The sequence below is a fragment of the Castor canadensis genome, chromosome 14 (genome assembly GCF_047511655.1).
Source record: "Castor canadensis chromosome 14, mCasCan1.hap1v2, whole genome shotgun sequence".
Lineage (NCBI taxonomy): Eukaryota > Metazoa > Chordata > Mammalia > Rodentia > Castoridae > Castor > Castor canadensis.
Genome location: NC_133399.1, coordinates 90,387,369 through 90,412,373, shown reverse-complemented (window position 1 = coordinate 90,412,373; position 25,005 = coordinate 90,387,369). Strand labels below are relative to the sequence as shown.

The window sequence follows — 25,005 nt, the reverse complement described above, 5'->3', positions numbered from 1 at the left end:
CCTCAGCTTTCCTTTGGATCTGTAGATAGCTCTGGGTAGTACTGGCATCTTAACTTTATTAAATCTTCCTATCCATGAACATGGGATGTGTTGTGTTTCCATTTACCAATACCTTATAGTTTTCATTGCACAGGTCTTACTTTCCCTAAGTTAATTTTTTAAGTATTGTATTCTTTTTTGATGCTATTATAAATGTAATTCGTTCATAGTTTCCCTTTTTTTTCACAAAAGCACTTTTTATTTTAGATAAAGAGAAATCTGGCTGAAAGGATTACAGTTCAAAGCAGTCAAAACACAGTTGTTAGTGGCACTATTTTGACATTGTAAATTTTGTTTCTCTTTGGTTAGAAAGGGTACTTGGGTCATTCTTTCTCTAGCTGGGCTAGAAGAAAGGCAAAGAAAAGATTGGAAGAGACATATAGTCTACTGATACTGTTCTTCAAATTCTATGGCAAGCTAACAAATCCTGGGTACCTAGTCTGCAGTTTGTGGTCCCCTGCCAAGGGACATGGGTCACACATAATTGCAGGGACAAAAAAAGCAGGAAGAACACGTCCAAGTCACCCAGGGAAGTGCAGTCATCCATAGTTTCAAAACTGTGCATTGAAGGGATAATCCTTGTGGACAGCACAACTCACCAAGGCATAGACCCTCCAGTTCCTGTTACAGCTGAGTAAAGTGGCCTTGTCCTTGCTGCTTAGTACAAAGTCAAAGTCCTGAAAATTTACAGCAATGTGTGCTGGTGTCACACACTTGGGGATTACCACCTGTCAGGAGAGCTGAGGGGACTGTAGGCAGTCACCATAATGCCTTTGGAATGCCAGTAATTGGTCAACTTCTTTTGAGCTATGTATGGGCTGCACTCAATCTGGTTAACAATTGGCTTATATTTTAAGCCAGGTTTGTTTAATAGCTTCTCAATCTAGAGATGGTTGAAGTTGGGAATGCCAATTGTTTTCACCAGCCCTTCATCCACCAGCTCTTCCATGTGCATGAAATCTGTGTCACTGGGAATCATGTTACCCGATGCATGGAGGGGAAAAATTCATTCCCATGCTTGAAGCCTATTGGCCAGAGAATGAGGTAGAGGTCCAGGTAATCCAGCTTCAGGTCACTGAGTGTCTTCTGGCAGGCTCCCACTTCCTTCTCATTCTGGTACACATGGGCCAGTCAATGTGGCAGTATCCATGGTGAATTGCTTCCTTCACAGCCTCAGTCACTTGGCCTAGAGGAGAACTCCAGGTGCCCAGCCCCAGGATGGGCTTCTTGACATGGTTGTTGACCCTGATGTGGCCAGCCTACCATGTGTTTCAAACCCCAGCTCACAGCTGACCAGTTTCCTTTTTAGATTACTAATTATTTTTGTATAAAATTCAACTACTATGGATGACAACTTTGTAAACTGCTTGTTGCCTGAATTCATTATGGTTCTAGCAGATTTCTTTTGTGTGTGTGTGTCCATTAGGGTTTTCTATAAACAAGATCCCATGATCTATGAACTCTTCTTTGCCAATTTTCTTTTTCTTTTTTTCCTTCTTTCTTTCTTTCTTTCCCTCCCTCCCTCCCTCACTCCCTCCCTCCTTCCTTCCTTCCTTCCTTCCTTTCTTTTCCTTTTTATTTTTTGGTGGTACTGGCTTTGAACTCAGGGCCTCATGCTTGCTATACAGGCACACTACCACTCCACAAGCCCTTTTTGTGTTGGTTATTTTTGAGATAGGGTCTCTCTGTATGCCTGGGTTGGCCTGGACTGTGATCCTCCTATTTGTGCTTCCCTGCATACCTGGAGTGACAAGTGTGTGCCACAGAGCCTAGTCATTGGTTGAGATGACATCTCCTGAACTCTTCTCTAGGCTGATCTTGAAACTGCTATCCTCCCAATCTCTGTAGTAGCTAGGATTAGAGGCTTGAGCCCCTGAGTAGGCCCTTTTATTATTTCTTTTTGTTGTTTAATTGCTCTGGCCAAGACTTCCAGAGTCTTGAATAAATATTGTAATATTTATTCACATAATCTCTGCCCTTTATCTCATTCTTCTTTTTATGGAATTCCCAAAGTGCATATTTTGGTTGTCTGAATAGGAGAAGCAAAAGTGAGTATTCTTGCTTGGTTCCTTAACTTAGGGAAAAATAATTCAGTCTTTCACCATTGAATACAGAACTCTACCTTCAGAGTCTTCCATGGGATTTAAAAAGTAAGTGTCTCCTTCCTCTTTTTATCTTCTATTTTTTTCTTTTATTTTCCTTTTTGTAAAATTGTAAAGGGGGGTATTTGAAAGACTAATAGAGAGGAAGAATATGATCAAAGTACTTTAAAATGCTGATAAAAATAAGTTTGTAACATAGTTACAAAAATACTAGCTTGACTCCCTTTAGCATTTCTTTCAGGACAGTTCTAGTGTCAATGAATTCCTTCAGATTTTGTTTATATAAAAAAATCTTTACTCTTCCCTGGCTTTTGATGACCAGCTCTGGCAGATATAGGATCAGTCTAATGTCTCAGAAGATCAGGGTTGCAGTTTCTGATGATAAATCCTAGAAGGTCTTATTAAGTTCTTTGTATGTGGCAAGTCACTTGTCTTTTGGTGGATTTAAGATGTTTTTTATAAAGATAAAATATTTATTTATAATATTTATTCAAATAATTTTTCTGCCCTTTATCGCACTCATCTTCTTATGGAATTTCCAAAGTGCATATTTTGATTGTCTGGATGGTGTCCCACAAATGTTTTAGGATCTTTTCATTTTTCTTCATTGTTTTTGCTTTTCTTCAGGCACAATAAGTTCAGTTGTTCTAAAGTTCAAGTTCACCACTTCTTTCTTCTTCAAGTTTGTCTTTTAAGACCAATTGTGAATTTCTCATCTCTAGAAGTTATTGCACTTTTCAGATCTAAAATTTCACACTAGTTTCTTTTTAGGTTTTCTATTTATTTATTGGTGTTTATATTTTCTTTATACATATTTAGTTTTTACTTTTTTCTATATTTTTATTTCTTGAGCATCATTGAGACAGTTATGTTAAATTCTTATTTTTTAATGTTTAATTATTCATATGTGCATACAAGGCTTGGGTCATTTCTCCCACTTGCCCCCACCCCCTCCCTTACCACCCACTCTGCCCCTCCCTTGCCTCCCCACACCCTAATACCTGGCAGAAACTATTTTGCCCTTATCTCTAATTTTGTTGAAGAGAGAATATAAGCAATAACAGAAAGGAACAAGGGTTTTTGCTGGTTGAGATAAGGATAGCTATACAGGGAGTTGACTCACATAAATTTCCTATGCATGTGTGTTAACTTCTAGGTTAATTCTTTTTGATCTCACCTTTTCTCTAGTTCCTGGTCCCCTTTTCCTATTGGCCTCAGTTGCTTTTAAGGTATCTGCTTTAGTTTCTCTGCATTAAGGGCAACAAATGCTAGCTAATTTTTTAGGTGTCTTACCTACCCTTACCCCTCCCTTGTGTGCTCTCACTTTTATCATATGCTCAAAGTCCAATCCCCTTCTTGTGTTTACCTTTGATCTAATGTCCACATATGAGGGAGAACATACGATTTTTGGTCTTTTGAGCCAGGCTAACCTCACTCAGAATGATGTTCTCCAATTCCATCCATTTACCAGCGAATGATAACACTTCGTTCATCTTCATGGTTGCATAAAATTCCATTGTGTATAGATACCACATTTTCTTAATCCATTCTTCAGTGGTGGGGCATCTTGGCTGTTTCCATAACTTGGTTATTGTGAATAGCGCTGCAATAAACATGGGTGTGCAGGTGCCTCTGGAGTCACCTGTGTCACAGTCTTTTGGGTATATCCCCAAGAGTGGTATTGCTGGATCAAATGGTAGATCAATGTTTAGCTTTTTAAGTAGCCTCCAAATTTTTTTCCAAGTGGTTGTACTAGTTTACATTCCCAGCAACAGTGTAAGAGGGTTCCTTTTGCCCTGCATCCTCGCCAAAACCTGTTGTTCGTGGTGTTGCTAATAATGGCTATTCTAAAAGGGGTGAGGTGGAATCTTAGTGTAGTTTTAATTTGCATTTCCTTTATTGCTAGAGATGGTGAGCATTTTTTCATGTGTTTTTTGGCCATTAGAATTTCTTCTTTTGAGAAAGTTTTGTTTAGTTCACTTGTCCATTTCTTTATTGGTTCATTAATTTGGGGAGAATTTAGTTTTTTAAGTGTCCTATATATTCTGGTTATCAGTCCTTTGTCTGATGTATAGCTGGCAAATATTTTCTCCCACTCTGTGGGTGTTCTCTTCAGTTTAGAGACCATTTCTTTTGATGAACAGAAGCTTTTTAGTTTTATGAGGTCCCATTTATCTATGCTATCTCTTAGTTGCTGTGCTGCTGGGGTTTCGTTGAGAAAGTTCATACCTATACCTACTAACTCCAGAGTATTTCCTACTCTTTCCTGTATCAACTTTAGAGTTTGTACTCTGATATTAAGATCCTTGATCCATTTTGAGTTAATATTGGTACATGGATCTAGTTTCAGTTTTTGGCAGACTGCTAACCAGTTTTCCCAGCAGTTTTTGTTGAAGAGGCTGCTATTTCTCCATCGTATATTTTTAGCTCTTTTGTCAAAGACAAGTTCGTTATAGTTGTGTGGCTTCATATCTGGGTCCTCTATTCTGTTCCACTGGTCTTCATGTCTGTTTTTGTGCCAGTACTATGCTGTTTTTATTGTTATTGCTTTGTAATATAGTTTGAAGTCAGGTATCGTGATACCTCTAGCATTGTTCTTTTGACTGAGTATTGCCTTGGCTATTTGTGGCCTCTTGTGTTTCCATATAAATTTCATGGCAGATTTTTCAATCTCTAATGAATGTCATTGGAATTTTGATGGGAATTGCATTAAACATGTAGATTACTTTTAGGACTATAGACATTTTTACTATGTTAATTTTACCAATCCATAAGCATGAGAGATCTCTCCACTTTCTACAGTCTTCCTCAATCTCTTTCTTCAGAAGTTTATAGTTTTCCTTGTAGAGGTCATTCAAATCTTTTGTTAGGTTTACACCTAGGTATTTGATTTTTTTTGGAATTGTTTTCATACATTCTTTTTCCGTTTGCTCATTGTTAGTGTATAGAAATGCTAATGATTTTTCTATGTTGATTTTATATCCTGCTACCTTTCTATAGCTACTGATGATGTCTAGAAGCTTCTGAGTAGAGTTTTTTGGGTCTTTAAGGTATAGGATCATGTCATCTGCAAATAGGGATATTTTAACAGTTTCTTTACCTATTTGTATTCCTTTTATTCCTTCTTCTTGCCTAATTGCTCTGGCTAGGAATTCCAGTACTATGTTGAATAGGAGTGGAGATAGTGGGCATCCTTGTCTGGTTCCTGATTTTAGAGGGAATGGTTTCAGTTTTTCTCTGTTAAGTATAATGCTGGCTCTAGGTTTGTCATATATAGATAGCTTTTATAATGTTGAGGTACTTTCCCTCTATTCCTAGTTTTCTTAGAGCTTTTATCATGAAATGGTGTTGGATGTTATCAAAGGCTTTTTCTGCATCTATTGAGATGATCAAGTGGTTTTTGTCTTTGCTTCTATTAATGTGGTTTATTACATTTATTGATTTTCATATGTTGAACCACCCCTGCATCCCTGGGATGAAGCCTACTTGGTCGTGGTGAATAATCTTTTTGATGCATTGTTGAATTCGGTTTGCCATTATTTTGTTGAGGAGTTTTGTGTCAATGTTCATTAAGGAGATTGGCCTATTGTTCTCCTTTTTGGAGGTGTCTTTGCCTGGTTTTGGTATAAGTGTAATACTGGCTTCATAAAATGTGTTTGGCAGTTTTCCTTCCCTTTCTATTTCATGGATCAGTTTAAGGAGGGTAAACTCTTTGTCTATTATAGCTGTCATCTCATCTTTCTCTGGGAGATTTTTTTTGTTATATTATTTTTTCTTTGAATGGCATACTTCTCTATTTCTGATTTATTTTTGTTTTTGTTATTGAAATGTAGATATTTAATCAACAATTATACTATCATTAACCTTGGAATTTAGATACTTTCCAAAGTTTTTACATTTTTTGTTATAATTTGTTGCTTTTTTCTTTGATCATTACAGGCTTTCTTTCTGCTAAGGATCATCCTGAGTAAGAAAATTTCATGTCACCTGGGGTCTTTTCTAAATCTACATTTTTCCCTGAACATGCACAGTTATTTCCCTTTCATTTGTTCTGTATATGCAGTTGATTTGAGTATCCTCATCTTTAATATCTAGATATGAAAAAAAAATAAGAGAAAAAAAAGATAATGGGGAGAAAGGAGACTTGCTTTTAAAATCCCCTGGAAGGCTGTGGAGTGGAGGTTATTATAACAATGGACGGTAAGGAACAAAATGTCTGTTACCTGTGTGTCTACATTTATTCAACCAGAGGCAGCAATTGGTTTTCAATCACATAGATACCTGATAAAAAGTCTAACAACTGATGCTTTTTGCACAATACAAAGATGTCACAGGGGGACCGATAGGACTTGGATCGTCTGGTAAGTGAGGAAAGAAATGATAGGAAGAGGCATGTTTTATGAAATGATAGGGTGGTTGATTATTCAGTTAAATAAAAGTGATTGAGCTTAAAACTAAAAGTGCCCTAAACAGTAAGGAATTCTAGAATTGCATAAACAAAGCAATTCTCTACAAATCTCTACATACAAACCTTTTTTACTTGTATATGGAAAATGGCACTGCCCCTCTTTTCATTCTCTCATCTTCTTCCTTCCCATCTCCCTTTGCTTTTCTCTCCTTCCCTTCTTTCTTCTTCCATTCTCATTTACTTATCACTTTAGATATACATCATATATTCATGTGTATAATCTAGCTCAATATTGTGTCACTGTATATAACCATACTCCTAATTATACAATATATGTGATGTTATTAATACTTAATCAATTAATACAGTATTGTGTTATAGGAATATACACAAATATATTTTTAGTCCTTAAAACAAAATCAATGTGGTATTTCATTTTTGAAACAAAATAAAATCAATACCTTTGAGATACCAATATGTTTGAGCTTTGTTCTGTTTCAGTGGTTGTCTAATTGCATTACTTTAAATCTCTATTTTATCCAATATATGCTACCTGTGAAAGTGGCATTAATTTTTGTCCCTTCTTTTAGTGAAATGACTTCTTAGGACCATTTTTTACTATAAACCAGTAAAGGCTGCCACTAAGAAACACTATGGTGTGTAATCTCTACTCAACACAATGCTGAGAAAGCCCATGGGCTTTCTGCCACCTACCCTCTCATCTGTTCTCACTCTCCCACACATAGGCCTGTCTTTCTCCCTGTGACTCTGCTCATCTTACAATCTGCTGTGGTTAATATTCCTACAACATCATTCACTGAAGCGAAAGAGGGTCAGAGCCCATTGGAATGCTCTATATCTGCTCTGGAGGCAAAAACAGCAGCTGTGCAAGGCACCTCAAGCAGGCAATGGAAGGCTCACTCTACCGTGGATTTGCCTATAATATGCTGTAGTATTCTGGACCCTGAGCAATCCATTTTTATCATTCTCTTATGTATTATCAAGCAGTTTCAATAGATAGAAAGTTAATTACAGGGTTTGCAGGACTGAAAAATAGCATTTCTACCAATATCTACACTTCTAAACTACTATAAACTTTTATATTATCCCAACAGGTCTCCTACAAGATGCTGCAAGGGCTTTCATTTTGAAGTTAATCTTATTTTGGCCTCAATTAGCTGCTGTCTTTGTTTCATGAGAAATTGCTTTTGATTAGCAGATTTCTTTATTTACATGGTTGCTCTGACCATATTGCAAAATAACAGCTAATTTGCTATCCAACTGCTTTTCTCTTATGTTAGAATTGGCTAGAGCACTAAAGATACTTTTATACTTATCTAAGTTATTACAAAATATAGTTTGCCAAATGTTTTATCAGATACAAATTATACTTTTTAAATTTTACATTATATCTGCTTAAGTTGAAATTCAGTCACAACCTATTAAAATCTGAAAAAGGAGAATATTGATTTTGGGTATACCACTGAGAATTTAAAAATAACTATATTATTTTAAGAATTTTTGCAGATTCTAAGTATCAAACTCCTAGATTTGGGTCGACTTTTTCTGTCTGGTGAAATAGAGGAAATTACCAAGAGTCTTTTCCTTTATTTGAAGATGTCATGAGAGGCATTGACCAAAAATACAAGTAAACATTATAAAAGTGTATTTGGTGGTTTTAACAGGATTCATTACATCTCTCCTACATGAAGTTTAACATACTCAATATAAAAATAGCAAATAAAAATACCATAAGGACAAGAAAAATTGATGATGCTGCAACATTTGTTACTCACCAATATTTGAACAAGTGCAAACTTAAAAACAGTAAAGTTTCTTGCAGCTTATGGCTTTAATCAGAATGCTTTCTTTTTCAGAATTAGATGTTAGTTTCATTAGACTACCTAAAAGCTGAGAGATGAGATTACTGTTTTCAACCAGTTTTATCATAGCAGCAGTAATGTCACAAACCAAGTCAATATCATTGTTGACCAGAACCACATCGCCATGTTTCTGTTCTGAAAGAACAACGTGTGAGCTTCCTGATAGTTTTCAGGATCACGTGATGTTAGAACAGCATTATGCATCCTTAGTCCTAAAGCAGTTAGTCAGAGCCTGGTGTATTCTTTCTCATCAATCTTTGTCAGAGTGTGACGATAGTCCTTTACATGGCAAATATTTACTTATTTTAGAAACCAATTTGGCTCTCAAGTTATAATATCTAAGAATATAGTTTGGATATGATGCAGATTTGCTGTCAATAGTTCTCAGTTCTACAATTGTTTCTTCCTCAATGGATGCCCCAAAGTCATTTTCATCATCTATCCTGAGAATCAGGAGTTCTGACAACATTTTAACCATATTGCATTTCTCCATCAGCCGTTGTAGCTCAGGTCTCAATTTTTCAATTAGTGCCCACAGTTACTATTATCTTTTAGCAAGGTGCAATGGGGTACATGGGGCAGTAGAGGACCCTGCAGAACCTCAGCTGCTCTCCAGCCCCTGTATCCCTGCCTGGGTCACTGTCCACTGGCTCATTCCCTCCCTCCTGCTGTATGTCCACCTTCTTATTTTTGTGCTTCATGTTTGTTCTCTTTTTCAACCTTCCTGCTTCAAATCATTTTATTTAAAAAGTGTCATTTTTCTGTTTATTTCCATGTTTATCATTATAACAATATTTCAATTTTAAATTTATTTAATTTTGTACATTGACTCTAAATCTTTAGCAATATTATTTTATTTGGTAAATCATAAGTATATATAGTATGTTGATTTGATATATGTATGCAAAGTAGAATGATTTACTTGAGCTAGCTAACAGATTGATCTCCTCACGTATCTTGCTATCACTTACTTATCCTGGTCTGTGGTGAGAAATGTGAAATTTATTCTCTAAGTTATTTTGAAAATATGCAATAATTATCAACTATCATCACCTTGCTGTTCAATAAATCTCAAGTTTTTAAACCAATTGAATTTACTAAAATTTTCCCTCAAGAATTGGATTCATTTTTTTTCAAATATTTCACAACTGATTATTATCTTAGTCCATAAGGAAATTTCAACAACTTCAATTAAATATTTTGTTATACAAGATGATATTTGGTAGCTCTTCCTTCCTCCTTTCCTTCTTTTCCATATCCCTTTCTTTCTTCTTTCCTTTTTGGTATTCAAATAGTACACAATCAATTCTAATATTTAATTTATTATTTCTATTGTGTGCTTATTACTGAAAATATGAAATTTTTGGCTGTATTGTTACTGCCAAGTAAATGGAAACTTTATTTTTGACTCTATTTTACTATAAAAGTTATCAAATATTTAGTGACATTGGTTCACATTAGCTCAGACATCCTAGTCAACTAATTATATTTATTTCCTGTAAAATAGACATTTTGAGACACTCACACATTCCATTGTGATTTGATATGTTAGGCTTGACTTCAGCTACTGTGGAGTTTTCTGACAAAAATAACTGCTTCTATCCAGGTCTAAAAAAGTATAGACAGCAATGGAGAAATGATCGGCCTGAAATAATTGTAATTGAGCCAGTAAACCTAGCAACTACATGGCAATCATTGAGAACTAAAATAAATAAAAATAGTTCTTTTCATGAAAATGTTTCAATATCTTTGCATGTGGTACCTCAGCATAAGAAATACTGTAAAGTTTCAATAATAATCCATGAACTTCTGGGTGACACAATTTGATTTTACTAGAACTTTATATGTATTTTTTATATATATGCAGATTCAATGTGTCTCATAGTCTTTCCTTGATGAACATGTGAAACCTCTATCACAATGAAAAAAATGCCCTCTCAATCTCTCTGTGTCCCAACAAGTAATGAAAAAAGTTGATTGTTTTGATATTTGCTTAGTGGAGTGTCTTATTCACCTTTCAAATCTTTGAGAATCATAACTTTAAATTGAAACTTCCAATTGAAAAGTACTTTAAACTTTGCTTAGAAATATAAATTATTCATTCTCCAATTCAGTTGAAAAGTCATCTGTATGGATATCATGCTCACCTTACAATGCTTTTTGACAAATAGTCCTAGGTAAATTTTAGCAGTGAGTTTGTCATGGCAACTTCTAAGGAAAATAGGAAGAAAACTAAATTTCCCTTTCTTTCTACCACTTTTCTATATCTCTTGTCTATTTCTCCATTCTCTAATATTTCTATTCATTATTCTACTTTATTAGTAGAATTGCTCTCCTGACATCTAATGAAAGATTTTTAAAGCTAAAAATAATGAAGTGAATCATATAACTCTAAGCACCAACCACAAATGTAAGTGAATATTTTATTTTTGAGTAAATGTTTTGTGGATTCAAAATAATACACTGGGGGATCCTTGCAGTGTTTAATTATAAGGCCTAACTAGTGTTTTAACCTACTTAACCTTTATTACATCCCACACATGTGTGAATTGGAGAAAGATAGAATTGTTATCAAGAAAAAAATTGAACAAAACCTGTTGAAATTCTTCCAGGAATGAGGGAGAGGATATAAAGGAGAGTGAGGAGAGGATGAATTCAACTATGATATATTATAAAAATTTTTGTAAATATCACAATTTGCCCCCAGCACAATGATAATTAAAAAAAAGAAAAGAAAGAACATAAAAATATCCTTTAGTTATTCCACACTGAGGTAAAAACCATCAACAATTTGATATGTATGTAAATTTCCTGTTTTTCCTATACATAAGAACACTTACTCGGATTCACATTTCTTATGGTAAAATTGACTTCAAAGTTGTTAGTTATGCATTTAAACACTATTTGTTTCAAAGGATTATGTAAACCTCTTTTAAGCTAATAAATATTCATACACCATATTTTCATTGAGTCATTGCATTTTATTATTTGGATGAACTTTAATCCAGTCTCTAGAACTAGACTTATTATTTTTATAAAACATTATGGTATACAATTATGTCAATAATGCCTTTATAACTCATTTTTGCTCCATTACTGTCAAATATATTGTATAAGTAAAATTTCTAAGTGTTAGAAATACAATTGAAAATAAATATGTAAATCTGTCTTTTCGTGTTTTTAAACAATGTCTACAATGACTTGAAGACAATTGCCAGTTATAATTGCAAATACGTGCATTTTTCCATTAGAGAAATTGATTTTAATCTTGTTTTGTTTATGCAGTACATGGTTACCTTAGAAAAGAGGTTATCAAAACAACTTCTGCCCTATTTTCTAAGGCCCCAGTAGAGATTTTTCTACACCAATGTATACTTCCTTACCTTAGGATACTTACTGAACAGTTGGTTAACTAACAGATATTCTTCTTCTTTTCAATAATAGGACAGAAATAAATCATATTGAAAAAAATTACTTGATCTTATTTTGCATTTTATGGATCAAAGTCATTTCTAAAACAATACTTTCCCATGATGTTTGCACCCAAATGTGAAATGAGCAATTTTTATTTTAATTCAAGTAATAGGAGTATTCCAAGATGTTGGCTAGAGGGAGGAAGCAGAAAGAGAGCCTCCTATAGTGAAATCTTGGAGAGATGCTGGAGACACAATTTGCAGAATCTCCACTTCACGTTAAACAGAGAAACCCAGGAGGGCCCCCAGGCCACCAGTCGCCCGTGCCCAGAAGGCTTGGGAAGACGCACCCCAGTTGAGCTTCGCAGTACCACGGTACTCCCACAGACAAGCCTGGGCCAGAACAGCATAGCCCTCTGGACAGACTGACCTCCACCCAGGGAAAAAAGAGAAACTGAAAATAAGAAATAAGAAAAATAAAGACAAGTGGGAAAGAGGGTGGGGCGCCCTGAGTGCTGTAGATTGGGGGAAGGGAATCCTTCCCAAAACTGTAAATAAACAAGCTGGGTGGGCTGGAGAGGCTCTGGCAGGAATGGGGGTGCATGCCCAGTAACAAGGAGCAGGAAAGTTTGTGAGAGTGGTGGAAGGAGGAAAACTCCACAGGAGAGGAGGGAAGACCCACTTCCCACATGAACTGTAAACAAACATGGTGGCTGGCAGGAGCAGCAGCACCGTCCAGTAATCTGGAGCAAGAAAGCTTGTGAAAGTGGCGGTGGGAGGAAAACTCCACAGGATAGGGGGGAAGACACACCTCCCACGTGAACTGTAAATAAACACACAGGCCTGACAATGCAGGTGCAGTGTCACCTTTCCCAGTGTGCTTGGAAAGGGGAAGGCTTGTAGCAGAGGTTCCCGCACAGGAGAACTCTGAGCAAACAAACCCTGTGGGGCCAGGTGAGTGCTAAGCTCACCACAGAGATCTGCATAAACAATGCCACCAGCAACAGCAGGCTGACAGCAGCAGGCAGGCAAGCCACAGCTGAAGATACCATTTTCAGAACTGTCTCCAGACTCTTTTTTTTCTTTTTCTCCCTACCTTTGATGAGAGAACAACCGAATTACACCTGCATGCTGAAAAACTTACTGAAACTGTATTGCATTTGAACTTGGGACACTTGGTGGAGTTTTGTGTGTGTGTGTGTGTGTGTGTAGAGTTTTGTTCTACTTTATGCATCCCCTTTGATGAGACACTACAGAACAATATCTGAGGCACCATCTCCAGGATTGGAGACTGAGACGGACACCCAAATTATTAAGACTGAAACTTCATTGCATTTGAACTTGGAGGTTTTTTGGTTTTTTGGTTTTTTTTAAATTTTCTATTTTTCATCTTATTTTAATTCATTTTTATATATAGATATTTCTTTCATTTACTTATTTTTATTTTTATTCTTATCTTTATTTTTTTATTTTTGATTTTCAATCCTCTCTCTGTCTCTCTAATATCTGTTCAGCTTACTGTCAATTAGTACACTAACACTCCCTGTTTATACCTTTGAAACTTTCTTGTCTGATACATTGTTCTGTTTTCTCCTTCTTGTCTGTATATTTGTTTTCCCCTCTCTTTAACTTCTTGCTTTCCATCTCAGCTCACCCTTCCATTCTAAATAATACCATTGTTATTATTACAAGCTAGAAAATATTTAATTGCACACAGTACAGGGACAGTAACAACACTGAAGACAATGACGGGAAGAAAGGAAAAACAGGGAAACCAGTTTCCCCACAGCAAAAAATGAGTACAGGAACCAGAGGGGAATGAAGAAAACAGGTACTCAGATCCAGATTCCAACAAAATGAAGATAAACTATGCCAAAGGACCCAATGAAGCCCACAAGAATAATTTAAAAGAAGACATACTACAATAGTCAATGAGAATTTTATAGAGATGATACTGGATAGGGTCAACCAAAATGTACAGGAGACACTCAAGAAATTCCAAGACAACAAAAATAGAGAATTTGAAAAAGCAAAAGAAGAAATAAAGGAAACCATAGAAGCACTCTATAAACACCAAACCGAAAGAGACAACACGATTAATAAAGAGATAAATGAACTCATAACAAAAATAGAAAACATTAAAGAGGAAACCACACAGGATACGGAAAACCTCAGAAAAAAGAATGAAACAGAATGGCAAAACAAAATGGAAGGCAAATCCAGCAGAATAGAACAAACAGAAGACAGAATCTAAGAACTTGAAGATGAAATAGTAATTAAAGGAAAAACCAAAGAACTATTAATTAAACAACTCAAGACCTGTGAAAAGAAAATGCAAGAACTCACCGACTCCATCAAAAGACCGAACTTGAGAATCATGGGCATCGAAGAAGGAGAAGAGGTGCAAGCAAAGGGAATGCATAATGTATTTAACAAAATAATAATGGAAAATTTCCCAAATCTGAGAAAGATATTCCCATACAGATGCAAGAGGCCTCCAGGACACCAAACAGACCAGATCAAAATAGAACTACCCCACGACATATCATCATTAAAACAACAAGTTCAGAAACTAAGGAAAGAATATTGAAGGCTGTACGAGAGAAAAAACAAGTAACATGCAAAGGTAAACCCATCAAAATCACAGCAGACTTCTCAACAGAAACATTAAAAGCAAGAAGAGCATGGGGTGAGATCTTCTGGGCACTGAATGAAAATAACTTCAACCCCAGGATACTCTACCCAGGAAAACTATCATTCAAAATAGATGGAGCAATAAAAGTCTTCCATGATAAGCAGAAACTAAAACAATATGTGACCACAAAGCCACAACTACAAAAGATTCTTCAAGGGATTCTGCACACAGAAAGTGAAACCCAACTTAACCATGAAAAGACAGGCAGTACCAAACCACAGGAAAAGAAAAACCAAGACAGTAGATAGTAACCTCAAGTTAGGTACACACAATCAAACCTTCAAACAACTAAGACAACTAAATGACAGGAATCACCACATACCTATCAGTACTAACGCTTAATGTTAACGAACTTAATTCACCCATCAAAAGGCACTGCTTACTGAAATGGATTAAAAAGGAAGATCCAACAATTTGTTGCTTACAGGAGACTCATCTCACCGACAGAAATAAGCATAGGCTTAGGACGAAAGGCTGGAAGAAGATTTACCAAGCCAATGGCTCCCAAAAACAGGCAGGAGTAGCAATACTAATCTCTGACAAAGGAGACTTCAAACCTACATTGATCAAGTGAGATAAAGAAGGACATTCCATACTGATAAAAGGGGAAATAGACCAAAAGGAAATGATAATTATCAACCTGTATGTACCCAATGTCAATGCACCCAATTTCATCAAACATACCCTGAAAGACCTAAAAGCATATATAAACACCAACACAGTGGTTGTGGGAGACTTTAACACCCCATTATCATCAATACATAGGTCATCCAAACAAAAAATCAATAAAGAAATCCAAGATCTAAAATATGCAATAGATCAAATGGACCTAGTTGTTGTCTACAGAACATTTCATCCAACCTCTACACAATATACATTCTTCTCAGCAGCCCAGGGAACCTTCTCCAAAATAGATCATATCCTGGGGCACAAAGCAAGCCTCAGCAAATATAAGAAAATAGAAATAATACCGTGCATACTATCTGATCACAATGCAGTAAAAGTAGAACTCAACAACAAAAGTAAAGACAAAAAACATGCAAACAGCTGGAAACTAAATAACTCATTACTTAATGAAGAATGGATCATCAATGAAATAAAAGAGGAAATTAAAAAGTTCCTGGAAGTCAATGAAAATGAAAACACAACCTACCGGAACATATGGGACACAGCTAAGGCAGTCTTGAGAGGTACGTTTATAGCCATGAGTACATATATTAAAAAGATTGAAAGATCCCAAAACCAGGCAAAGACACCTCCAGAAAGGAGAACTATAGGCCAATCTCCTTAATGAACATTGACACAAAACTCCTCAACAAAATAATGGCAAACCGAATTCAGCAACACATCAAAAAGATTATTCACCACGACCAAGTAGGCTTCATCCCAGGGATGCAGGGGTGGTTCAACATATGAAAAATCAATAAACGTAATAAACCACATTAATAGAAGCAAAGACAAAAACCACTTGATTATCTCAATAGATGCAGAAAAAGCCTTTGATAAGATCCAACATCATTTCATGATAAAAGCTCTAAGAAAACTAGGAATAGAAGGAAAGTACCTCAACATTATAAAAGCTATATATGACAAACCTACAGTCAGCATTATACTTAACAGAGAAAAACTGAAACCATTCCCTCTAAAATCAGGAACCAGACAAGGATGCCCACTATCTCCACTCCTATTCAACATAGTACTGGAATTCCTAGCCAGAGCAATTAGGCAAGAAGAAGGAATAAAAGGAACACAAATAGGTAAAGAAACTGTCAAAATATCCCTATTTGCAGACGACATGATCCTATACCTTAAAGACCCAAAAAACTCTACTCAGAAGCTTCTAGACATCATCAATAGCTACAGCAAGGTAGCAGGATATAAAATCAACATAGAAAAATCATTAGCATTTCTATACACTAACAATGAGCAAACTGAAAAAGAATGTATGAAAACAATTCCATTTACAATAGCCTCAAAAAAAATGAAATACCTAGGTGTAAACCTAACAAAAGATGTGAAAGACCTCTACAAGGAAAACTATACACTTCTGAAGAAAGAGATTGAGGAAGACTATAGAAAGTGGAGAGATCTCCCATGCTCATGGATTGGTAGCATCAACATAGTAAAAATGTCTATACTCTCAAAAGTAATCTACATGTTTAATGCAATTCCCATCAAAATTCCAATGACATTCATTAAAGAGATTGAAAAATCTACTGTTAAATTTATATGGAAACACAAGAGGCCATGAATAGCCAAGGCAATACTCAGTCAAAAGAACAATGCTGGAGGTATCACGATACCTGACTTAAAAATATATTGCAAAGCTTAACGATAAAAACAGCATGGTACTGGCACAAAAACAGACATGAAGACCAGTGGAACAGAATAGAGAACCCAGATATGAAGCCACAAAACTATAACCAACTTGTCTTTGACAAAGGAGCTAAAAATATACGATGGAGAAATAGCAGCCTCTTCAACAAAAACTGCTGGGAAAACTGGTTAGCAGTCTGCCAAAAACTGAAACTAGATCCATGTATATCACCCTATACCAAGATTAACTCAAAATGGATCAAGGATCTTAATATCAGAGTACAAAGTCTAAAGTTGATACAGGAAAGAGTAGGAAATACTCCGGAGTTAGTAGCTATAGGTAAGAACTTTCTCAATGAAACCCCAGCAGCACAGCAACTAAGAGATACCATAGATAAATGGGACTTCATAAAACTAAAAAGCTTCTGTTCATCAAAAGAAATGGTCTCTAAACTGAAGAGAACACCCACAGAGTGGGAGAAAATATTTGCCAACTATACATCAGACAAAGGACTGATAACCAGAATATATAGGGAACTTAAAAAAAAAACAAAACTAAATTCTCCCAAAACTAATGAACCAATAAAGAAATGGGCAAGCAAACTAAACAGAACTTTCTCAAAAAAAGAAATTCAAATGGCCAAAAAACACATGAAAAAATGCTCACCATCTCTAGCAATAAAGGAAATGCAAATTAAAACCACACTAAGATTCCACCTCACCCCTTTTAGAATAGCCAGTCATTAGCAACACCACCAACAACAGGTGTTGGCGAGGATGCGGGGAAAAAGGAACCCTCTTACACTGTTGCTGGGAATGTAAACTAGTACAACCACTCTGGAAAAAAATTTGGAGGCTACTTAAAAAGCTAAACATTGATCTACCATTTGATCCAGCAATACCAGTCTTGGGGATATGCCCAAAAGACAGTGACACAGGTTACTCCAGAGGCACCTGCACACCCAAGTTTATTGCGGCACTATTCACAATAGCCAAGTTATGGAAACAGCCAAGATGCCCCACCAGTGATGAATGGAACAAGAAAATGTGGTATCTATACACAATGGAATTTTATGCAGGCATGAAGAAGAATGAAATGTTATCTTTCACTGGTAATTGGATTGAATTGGAGAACATCATTCTGAGTGAGGTTAGCCTGGTCCAAAAGACCAAAAATCATATGTTCTCCCTCATATGTGGACATTAGATCAAGGGCAAACACAACAATGGGATTGGACTATGAGCACATGATAAAAGCGAGAGCACACAAGGGAGGGGTGAGGATAGGTAAGACACCTAAAAAATTAGCTAGCATTTGTTGTCCTTAATGCAGAGAAACTAAAGCAGATACCTTAAAAGCAACTGAGGATAATAGGAAAAGGGGATCAGGAACTAGAGAAAAGGTGAGATCAAAAAGAATTAACCTAGAAGGTAACACACACGCACAGGAAATTAATGTGAGTCAACTCCCTGTATAGCTATCCTTATCTCAACCAGCAAAAACCCTTGTTCCTTCCTATTATGGCTTATACTCTCTCTACAACAAAATTAGAGATAAGGGCAAAATAGTTTCTGCTGGGTATTGAGGGGGTAGGGGGCAGAGGGAGGGGGCGGAGTGGGTGCTAAGGGAGGGGGTGGGGGCAGGGGGGAGAAATGACCCAAGCCTTGTATGCACATATGAATAATCAAAAAAAAAATTCCTGACTTTGCTCATATCTAAACTAATGTGAAGTTTGAGCAATTTGAGGATATTTCAAATTAAAAATATTACATAATAAAATACAAGAACTTCATTTTAAATAATTATTTGATACCCTTCAGTTGTGATTTTGTGTATAAGGGTAGAGAAAGAGAGAGACAGAGAGAATGCGAGAGGAAGAGAATTGCAATATCATTCAATTCATTAGGTAAAAGTACACACATATAATTATTGTATGCTTACAATAAACATTTAAAAGAGTGCATGTAAGGGAAAATTCAAAAGTAAGAGTTTATTTTAGGCTAATAAAGGGTACTAATAGGGCATTAATTTGGGTTATAATACACATAAACATAGAAATATCACAATGAAGCATCTTGTATCGCTATCTAAAACAAACAAAAATGTCATTTAAAAAAAAATAAAAACAGAGGACAGGAAGGCAAAGCAAGTTCTGTCTGGGGTTTGTTCCTAGTAGAAGCGGTGAAGACATAATGAAAATGTATAGAAAAGTGAATATAGAGGAAATATTATGTACTCGTGTTTGAAAATGGAAAAATTAGACCTGTTGAACCTATCCCCTGAATTTGCAGGAGGGTGATAAAGGAGAATGATGGAGGGGGTGAATTCAGCTATGATACATTATAAGAACTTTTGTAAATACCACAATGTACCCCCAGGACAACAATAATGAACAAAATTAATTTCATGTAGTGAAAAGAGAAACAATAAAGTTATTGACATAAAAATCTGTGCTCTTTAATGTCAAGTCAGAAACTATGCACAGCTTTACTCACAGCTCTAATTATGTCTCCACTGTCCAACTCCATCATGAAATCACTTATGTGCAACTACTATCATGAAGCACACAGCTCAGCACTTATCCAGGAGAAAAAATATTTTGTTACTTAGTAAAAGGAACAAATTCCCCAAATGATAGACAAAGAAGAATTATGCCTCTACTCCAGAGGACTCTAAGAGGGCTTCTCTAATAAGAGGGCTCTAAGGCAACAATGACTTGGTCTAAGCCAGGAGCTAGACTGAGCTATCTGGGCTAAAAGTTGAAGAAAACAAATTTTTCTGAAATGAACTTGAAAAAATTTCCCATGAAATGTAGAGTTTAGATAAGGGCCTAGAAATATTGTCTGGTTCAGTCATACCTAGGGGAAAGAAGCTACCTAGTTCTGCATTGGGACAGTGAGGAGGAAAGAACTGACATAGACGATAATTCTGTGCTGTATAATCTGAAAGGTTCTGAAAAGGAAAGTGGGTAAGTGCATGAACACACAGAAAACTATGGGATTAAAAGTGTCATGCTGATATACAGAGTCAGCATCTCAGCAAATTCCTATTTAGCCTAACACAAAACACAGTGCCTTTTCATTGATTCCACTCACAACCCCAAGAAAATTTACTGACAGCAATGGGGGTAGGTTGGACAGGAAAGCAAAATTATAGGAAAAAGTTATCATTCTTGTACATATGAGTTGGCAGACTAAGATTTATATATAATACACATTTTGTAGCCTTTTATCAAGTGGAGTATAATTCCGAATTATTTGAAAAGTTCAGGAAATATTTTTATGGAGGCATTTAACATCTCACAGAAGTGGTTTTAGTAATGTGCTATCTTGAGGTGAGAGATAGATTAAATGTTCTTTGAAATTCTTTTCAGATTAATGATTCAATGGTATTTGCTTTTATGTTCAGTATAAAAACCACTATTTATACTTCAAAATCAGTGGCCTTTATGATTTTTTAAATTCTGTGATAGTTTTATTATTTATATAGGAAAAAGTTGAATGTCGCTAAGCACTGCATATTAAGAATTATGTAGTATAGAATAATTGATTTCTCTTTTACATCTTTGGCCCCAATTATTTTGAATAGCAACATATAGTTCTGTCCATAGCCCATGCAAAGATAATTGTTCATATATCAGTTATGTATATATAATCACCATCATTTTTTTTTTTTTGCTGACTTCATCCCAATACAGAGGCTGTGTTGATATATTATTATATAACACATGAGAGTCTGAAAAGAGATTTAGGGCCACTGATCATGCATCCAACTATTATCTGTCAAACTGGAATAAAATATCAGCTGTGAAATTTAATTTCTTCATAAGTAAACTTATTTAAGGGTTACATTATTAAATATAAATGTAATTTTCACAATGGTACTTTAGTGGTGATAATAGAGCCAAACCAAGGAAGATTCAAAATGAAAAGTCACAGAAAATGAAGAACTTAAGAATCATGGGCTAAGACACTAAAATGACCAGTAAAAGTGGAATGTTGAAAGCGACACATGTAAATTAGGGAATTCGATTCAATACAGCAGCTTACATGTTCTATGTGATTTAGAAAACACAACTTTGACATTAGAATCATATATTTTATTATACTGAGTATCATCCTAAGCCCATAAGTCAAAGGACACTAGCAACAAGGCCATAGTAAAATATATGATGCTCATTTAACCTGCTGCAAAAAAGGAAAATACACTGCAGAGGAAGTTTTAGAAATGCCTCAATTAGAAGACTCAGAGAAGCTTTTCATGGGGTTTAGTCTTTGTAATGAATGATCCTAAGAAAGGGAAAGTGAGAACAACCCTAGAATAGACACTGACAAGGAACCACTAAGCTTAGCAATTGGATATTTTAGTAACATTCTTTTAGAAAGTAATAGAAATAAAATTGGGCCAAAATGTCATTAGTAAAGAGCAGTGATAACTCAAAAAAGAGGAGTTATGATTAATTTCAAAGCCATAGAATGGTCTTTGTTTAATGATCTTGCTGATACCCAATTATAAATATTGTTTTATATTTGTCATATCATAAAAGTCTGATTACCAATGGGGATTACTTTTACTTTTGAATATTTAAACTCTTCTTTGATCCAAAATATCCAGCCAGCTATTTTTTAAAAGTTTTTTTTCTTAGAAATATATTCCATATTAGACTATAAATAAGAAACCCTGCCTTCAAAAGGTAGGGTGTGTACTGAGAAAGGAAAAGACATTAGTGACAATGAAAGCATTATTACTGCAAACCCACCCAGGCTAGATTCAACAAGTATGAGGTGTCTTTAATAAATGCTGTTAGCTGATAATGGATAGATACATTTAGTGCCAAATATTCATATGGAAGTCCATAATAGAAGTAAGTCTAAGGTCAATGTTCTCTTAGCATAGAAACACTATTAGGAAGGAGGAAAAACAGGCATACACGTGTTTTAGGTGCTTCAGAATTTTCATTTGCTGACCACAGCACTACAATTAGCACTTGTGAAAGGACAACTTGAAGGCAGATGAAAGCCCATGTGAACAGAAGGGCCAAACAGGCTTGCACCTGGAAGAAGTGGTAGGTTCTTCATGAAAAGGACGAAAGCAGAGCCAACAGGACTCTTGACCTTGACTAGTGCTCTGGTGACACAGGTTTGGTCAGTCTGTATCTTTTTTGCAAATAGTTTAGGAATCATATACAATGTTTTTACAGTTAAAACTCTGAAAACACATTTCACCAATAAAAATTATTTTTTTATTCATTTATTCACATGTGCATACATTGGGGCATTTCTCCCCCCTGTACCCCACCCCTCACACTCCCCCTCACCCTCCTCGCTTCCAGCTAGAACCTGTTCTATCCTTTCCTCCAATTTTGTTGAAGAGAAGACATAAGCAATAATAAGAAAGACAAAGCATTTTTGCTAGTTTGAGATAAGGATGGCTATACAGAGCGATTCCTAGCATTGTTTCCATGCACATGTGTAAAAAATTCTAACATCCTTTCTACTATTGGGCAAAGTTACATGCCAATTTTATTACCAAAGTTTAACAATGAATTACAATGATTCCATTGATTTCTGATGTGGATATGACAATAACAGAAGCATTGATTCTTAATTTGTCTACCTTGCATGCTAACAAACTTTTACTATGCTCTATATTAGAGAAAATAATATGCATGTATATATATTATATATTATGTCCTGAAATATTTTAATTCAAATCACTAAAAAGGCTATATTAGAGGCAAAATTTTGTACTTTAGTTGTTCTTCCAAGACATACACTGATTCCAAACTTAGACTGGAAAAAGATAGAAATAGTTAAAGGAGAAGGTGAAGGGTTATATTTCTCACAGTAAGGACACAGCAAAATAGACACAGAAACAAAACAAACACTATATTTCAGATCTCTCTTCACCCATTTTTGATTTTTTTTCTAAGTGTTCAATTGATATTGACCACAGTTTTAAAATCCTTCTTTGATGATTAATTTTAGATGTCACTTTGTCTGGATTAAAGAATATTTCAAGAACTGGTAAGGCACTATTTCTGGGCATATTTGTGAGTACATTTCCAGAACAGAATGTCATGTTAGTCCTTGAACTGATTGGGGGAAAAACCACCATTTGTGTGGGAGGGCACCATGCAACAAGCTGGGGACTTGAACTGAACAAAATACAAAGGAAGGGTAATTTTCTCATGTTCCCTTTTCTGTTTTCCATGCATACACATGCTCTCTTCAATGTTCACTTTCCTCCAGGGGATGGCACAGTAAGAAGGCCCTCACCAGATGTAGGTCTTTTGACCTTAGACTTCTAAACCTCCAGAACTGTAAGAAATAATTATGTTTTTTTACATATTGTTCAGTTTCAGATCCTCCAGTATAGGAGTACAAAATAGACTAAGATATCCTGAAAAAGTTTCAGCACAGGTGAGATTGTTTTTCCATTCTCTAGTACCATATTTCTCATTTTCTACTGAATTTCCAACATTCTTTCATTTGTAATTTCTTCAACAATGTTTAAGAGAGAAAAAGTTATATTGTAGCTGTTAGCATAGGAATAAAATGATTCAATGTGATCTTTTCCTCAAAGAATTCACAGTTTTAAAAGCATAAAATCCAATAAGGTAGACAGTAACACAAAGACACAAATATGGTGGGGCTATGAAATATAATACATTTACCAGTGGATTGTTTTATTGTTGTGATTGTAGTGTTCTGAAGCATGATGTTATGTACATACCTTGGCTGTTCTTGATATCATTTATAGTGAAGGACATTCATTAAAATTTTACCTAAGAATGAAATCACATAAAAATTCTTTTGGGGATAAAATGATTCTAAGATGTTACAGTTAAATTGAGATCCTTAAAATGTATATTTAGTGTGCAACCACTTATTATCTAATCTCTTTCTCTAAATGTGGATGTAGTTTCAACATTATCAACACAGTGTTCCAGAAAGTTGATACTAACTGACCATAGTTATAAATTAAAATGAAAGTTACTTGTGATCATTGATAGAACTAGTATGATATAGTAAGTATATAATATTTTGAAATACTTATAAAGTGGGTTTTTGTAAAATTAAACTTGAATTCAGTTGAGTAACCTGAAGTAAGCTTTCACTGTGCCAATGTATTAGGAAACTTTAGAAAATACACACCGTGGTTCCTTTGTTAAAAAAAATCAAATGTGTTCCTAAATGAGAAGCATGCTCTAAGTAAACTAAATCTTATCCCACATAATCTTTCAAATAAAAACCTGCAAAGAATATTTTCCACAATTTTCTTTTGCTTTTTGTGAGTTTCTACTAGCCCTTTTATGGTTGACACAGTTTTTCTATGTTGTGCTTTGACATGTTGTGGATTTGTCCCATTCAGCTACGTTTGTTCTGTCTTTTAGAACAGCTGTGCTTCATCATCTTTTGTTTGTCCTGAGAATTCTAAGTGCTAACCTGCTGTCATGCTTCTGCTGAAGAAAATTAGGTGCTGTGATTCCTGTGTAGTACCTCAATTACAAGTAAGGAAGGCACTTACCATGCAGTACTTGCCCTGATGGTAGGAGTCACGGATTTGTGCTGGAAAATGATTGTCCCAAGGGAAGGCATTCATGTCTGACTATAACATTTTCTGTAAGTGCCTAGAATTTTGTGTTTATGCATTTAAGGAATTAAAATATCAATTTGAGGAAAGATGTGTAATATATTGGATTAATCTAACTATAATTGAGCCTATATTTTGCAGTTGGATGTTTACAAATTTTTAGTCAGACTTTTTTTTTAGAATGGAATGGCTTGGTCAATTCTACTTGAAGAAAATATTTTAAGATGTATATTTATGTGCATGTTAAATATTGAAATAGTTACAGGCATGGTTTATATATATATATTAGTATGTGTACACCTTTGTATTTTAAATTTTATATAGACACTATTGTCTTGTCTTCTATGATCAGAGTTGATATGTTTCTGCTTTTGTAGAAACTACCAGTCAACTCAAAGTTGACCTTCCCTTGATGGACAGTTGTTGACTTGTTTTGTTTTGTTTTTCCTTGCACAGCAAGAAATACACAGCTAGTGGTTACATAATATGTTTCAGGAACTATAATAGTGAAGTTTGCATATTTTCTTTCGTCTTATTCTCTAGATAACCCAG

General features: G+C 35.3%; 1 pseudogene; it reads right to left on the bottom strand.

Annotated features, from left to right (window-relative positions):
- Positions 1 to 590: 590 nt before the first annotated feature.
- Positions 591 to 24,462, bottom strand: LOC109679321 (aldo-keto reductase family 1 member B1 pseudogene; annotated as a pseudogene).
- Positions 24,463 to 25,005: the final 543 nt, after the last annotated feature.